Source organism: Schistocerca americana, unplaced genomic scaffold (genome assembly GCF_021461395.2).
Source record: "Schistocerca americana isolate TAMUIC-IGC-003095 unplaced genomic scaffold, iqSchAmer2.1 HiC_scaffold_758, whole genome shotgun sequence".
Classification (NCBI taxonomy): Eukaryota; Metazoa; Arthropoda; class Insecta; order Orthoptera; family Acrididae; genus Schistocerca; species Schistocerca americana.
In genome coordinates this window covers 15,001-20,000 of record NW_025726520.1, presented here as the reverse complement: position 1 = coordinate 20,000, position 5,000 = coordinate 15,001, and the positions used below count along the sequence as shown (strand labels likewise).

Here is a 5,000-nt window from a genome sequence, read left to right as displayed (position 1 = left end):
ACTCGCAGTCGCAAGAACGTACGGCAAAGTATATTACCTGGAAGAGTCAATGACAGTCCACGCCCCCCTGCGTGGGAAGAGTCTTTCTAGGCCATGACCACCACGGAAGGGCGCAGCGTCCCCCACCCCAGACATGTGACGTCACACCATCGGTATTGACGACTAGACTGATTCCTTATAATCATTTGCCATACACCGGTGGAAGCTGCCGAGACGAGTAACTACATAGCGGGCTCGCCGTGTCACTAATGTACAGAGATACAACAGTTTCGACTGGAACCGGATTAAACGTATACACGGCGCTGATTAGTAATAGATAGAGCCATCAGAATACAGATAATGTATACAACTGTCCGTATACATGCTGAAAGACTCTGCTCACAATCACAACCACACGTCAGCCACACACACCTTATCACGCACTACTCTCCTGCCTGTAACACAGCACACAGACAATATGTAAGCACCAGCATGGAACAACACCCAGTGCATCCTCTCCGCCACATTAGACAATCCACACTGTCATAACCAGACTGGGAGGTCCACTCAGAAAACAGAATATCCCACCCACCCGACAACCACCATTGCTCAGCCAAGCCACCAACACCCACACATGTCCTACACAGGGGTGCACCCAACATCACAATACTGCCTCCTCTCACAGCACACAAACAATGGCAGGAATGAAAGACACAGGTCTGCCACAAGCATGGAATGAGAGCGGCCGCCTGTCATGAGCCAAAGGTGCATCCTGACGTGGCAAATCAGATGATGCCGCAGGCATCCACTTACTATAATCACAATCAACAAACCGGCCAGCCCCGCCCCGCCCCCCATTAAACCTTTCCTTTACAACAATGTGTACCTTAACCTAACCTATATCGTACCGTAACCTAACCTATATCGTACCGTAACCTAACCTATGTCGTACCGTAACCTAACCTATGTCGTACCGTAACCTAACCTATGTCGTACCGTAACCTAACCTATGTCGTACCGTAACCTAACCTATGTCGTACCGTAACCTAACCTATGTCGTACCGTAACCTAACCTATGTCGTACCGTAACCTAACCTATGTCGTACCGTAACCTAACCTATGTCGTACCGTAAACCTAACCTATGTCGTACCGTAACCTAACCTATGTCGTACCGTAACTCCTAACCTATGTCGTACCTTAACCTAACCTATGTCGTACCTTAACCTACCCTATGTCGTACCTTAACCTAACCTATGTCGTACCTTTAACCTAACCTATGTCGTACCTTAACCTAACCTATGTCGTACCTTAACCTAACCTATGTCGTACCTTAACCTAACCTATGTCGTACCTTAACCTAACCTATGTCGTACCTTAACCTAACCTATGTCGTACCTTAACCTAACCTATGTCGTACCTTAACCTAACCTATGTCGTACCTTAACCCTAACCTATGTCGTACCTTAACCTAACCTATGTCGTACCTTAACCTTAACCTATGTCGTACCTTAACCTAACCTATGTCGTACCTTAACCTAACCTATGTCGTACCTTAACCTAACCTATGTCGTACCTTAACCTAACCTATGTCGTACCTTAACCTAACCTATGTCGTACCTTAACCTAACCTATGTCGTACCTTAACCTAACCTATGTCGTACCTTAACCTAACCTATGTCGTACCTTAACCTAACCTATGTCGTACCTTAACCTAACCTATGTCGTACCTTAACCCTAACCTATGTCGTACCTTAACCTAAACCTATGTCGTACCTTAACCTAACCTATGTCGTACCTTAACCTAACCTATGTCGTACCTTAACCTAACCTATGTCGTACCTTAACCTAACCTATGTCCGTACCTTAACCTAACCTATGTCGTACCTTAACCTAACCTATGTCGTACCTTAACCTAACCTATGTCGTACCTTAACCTAACCTATGTCGTACCTTAACCTAACCTATGTCGTACCTTAACCTAACCTATGTCGTACGCTTAACCTAACCTATGTCGTACCTTAACCTAACCTGTATTGCGCCTTAACCTAACCTGTATTGCGCCCTTAACGTAACCTGTATTGCGCCTTAACGTAACCTGTATTGCGCCTTAACGTAACCTGTATTGCGCCTTAACGTAACCTGTATTGCGCCTTAACGTAACCTGTATTGCGCCTTAACGTAACCTGTATTGCGCCTTAACGTAACCTGTATTGCGCCTTAACGTAACCTGTATTGCGCCTTAACGTAACCTGTATTGCGCCTTAACGTAACCTGTATTGCGCCTTAACGTAACCTGTATTGCGCCTTAACGTAACCTGTATTGCGCCTTAACGTAACCTGTATTGCGCCTTAACGTAACCTGTATTGCGCCTTAACGTAACCTGTATTGCGCCTTAACGTAACCTGTATTGCGCCTTAACGTAACCTGTATTGCGCCTTAACGTAACCTGTATTGCGCCTTAACGTAACCTGTATTGCGCCTTAACGTAACCTGCATTGCGCCTTAACGTAACCTGCATTGCGCCTTAACGTAACCTGTATTGCGCCTTAACGTAACCTGCATTGCGCCTTAACGTAACCTGCATTGCGCCTTAACGTAACCTGTATTGCGCCTTAACGTAACCTGTATTGCGCCTTAACGTAACCTGTATTGCGCCTTAACGTAACCTGTATTGCGCCTTAACGTAACCTGTATTGCGCCTTAAACGTAACCTGTATTGCGCCTTAACGTAACCTGTATTGCGCCTTAACGTAACCTGTATTGCGCCTTAACGTAACCGATATTGCGCCTTAACGTAACCTATATTGCGCCGTAACGTAACCTATATTGCGCCGTAACGTAACCCACATTGCCCCTTAACGTAACCTATATTGCGCCGTAACGTAACCTATATTGCGCCGTAACGTAACCCACATTGCCCCTTAACGTAACCCACATTGCCCCTTAACGTAACCCACATTGCCCCTTAACGTAACCCAACACACGTTGGGCCTTAACCCAACACACGTTGGGCCTTAACCCAACACACGTTGGGCCTTAACCCAACACACGTTGGGCCTTAACCCAACACACGTTGGGCCTTAACCCAACACACGTTGGGCCTTAACCCAACACACGTTGGGCCTTAACCCAACACACGTTGGGCCTTAACCCAACACACGTTGGGCCTTAACCTGCTCTGTAATTGTCATACGACGCGTTAAATTAGTGTAGTGTTGCCTAACTGCAACCCCCGCAATATAGTTTGCTACTCGCACTGCCCGGTCCCCAGTGTATCGCTTCATGTTAAACACCTTGCAGCTATACACTGTAATGTGGATGGCAGCAGGACGTACATGCTCAATGCCCTTTGCAGTTGTTCATTGGCATTTGCAGTTGTTCATTGGCATTCGCATGGCGAAGCACTTAGCCTACGCTGTGGTACGGCCTGTGTCAACTGTCCGCTGATGTTGTACGTCCAAATCACACACTGTACTGCACATTGGTCCTCATGTACTGAATGATACATCGTGGTACATGTGACCGTACAACGACTGCGCCAACAACGGCGAACCATGCGGTCCAAATGTTGTGCACTCAGCTACGTGTCGTCTCCCTATAAGAGCTGGATTGCAGTGTGGTATGCCCTGGATGGCGATCAGCATGAGCCGTCTGTTGATGTAGTGGCGCGTGTTGTCAGACGTAGTCGTCTCTTCTCACACACCGTGATAGCACGGTGCACTGCGTTCCACATCTGCGACATGCGACAGAGGCCGGTTGACAGTCGTTCGCGCAATGGACATCGCATACGTACGGGGGCCACCTTCCACGTGTTCGCTAAGCGTGGACATGTTGTTGCGTGTATGTGGGCAGACAGTGTGTCGTGACACCTGACACAGGCATGCAACAATCGTTGAATTTGCAAATGGCGATGGACGCCTACGTTTGCTGGTGACGTTACGCAAATGAACAACTGGTAAACCGTTGTGGTGCGGTTGTTCTCGCTAGGGGTGAATCAGTGATGGCGACGATCGGTTGAGCTACCAACCGGTTGTTGCAGCGATACCCACCATGCCCACGAACGTGAATGGCATGTGGGTGTGAAGCGATACGCGGCGGTGGCTGGGTGGGACCGTCCCCGGCCGGTGAGGGGGGGCCTCCCGGCGTGTTGGCCGTGCGGTGCGTGGGCGCACGCGCTACAGCCGGCTGGTGGGGGCGGCCAGTGGCAGGCGCGCCGGCCGACGGAGGCGGCAGGCGGCGCAGCTGCGCGCCGGCGCACCCTGCACGCGGCGCCGTGCGGCCAAAGTAGGTCCTCGCGGGCCCGGTGCGAAGCGCGGTGGACATCTGCAGTGTGCTGGTCCGATTGAGGACTGTGTGCGCTGAGGATGCGCCGCCGCCCGGCGCTCGGCGCCGCGACGCCGTCTGCTGCTCGGTCGCCTCTGCGGTTCTCGCAGGTGGTTTGTATCGCAGCTGTGCGGACGTGTTGGCGCGTGCGCTGTGCTGGGAGAGTTCGCTTCGGCACCCAAGTGGGGCTTTTGTCCTTCTGTGGCGCTGGCGTTGGAGCTGCCGGTCACCGTAGGTGGCGCGTGTTGTCTCCCGCCGGCAATGCCACGACAGCACGCTCCCGGGCCTCTGTCGGCAGCGGCAAGCTCAGTTGGGAGCACGGGTGGTCGCACCTAAAGCGTCTACTCGCCAAACTCCGGGCGATTGCGCCTCTCTCGAACCCGACCAAGTACTTAGGACGGCGCTGCGCGCCGCCGGGACCTGAGAGGGTTTCGAGGTGTATGGTGCAGGGGAGCTCAGCCTCCTCCTGTTTGCAGAATAATTGAGCGGACGCTTGCGTGTTCGCGCGGGCCCCCGGGACACACTCCCGGGCGGCCGGCTGCTCAGCTCTAGTTGACGCAGCTCCCTGGTTGATCCTGCCAGTAGTCATATGCTTGTCTCAAAGATTAAGCCATGCATGTCTCAGTACAAGCCGCATTAAGGTGAAACCGCGAATGGCTCATTAAATCAGTTATGGTTCCTTAGATCGTACCCACG

The 5,000-nt window shown here is 51.3% G+C and overlaps 1 non-coding gene across 1 annotated transcript in view; it reads left to right on the top strand.

Annotated features, from left to right (window-relative positions):
- The first annotated feature begins 4,866 nt into the window (after positions 1-4,866).
- LOC124590349 overlaps positions 4,867-5,000 on the top strand; it is a 1,910-nt gene continuing 1,776 nt past the window's right edge. Inside the window, exon 1 of the ribosomal RNA XR_006976557.1 lies at positions 4,867-5,000. This exon is cut by the window's right edge and continues 1,776 nt beyond it. This is a non-coding gene — a ribosomal RNA (small subunit ribosomal RNA).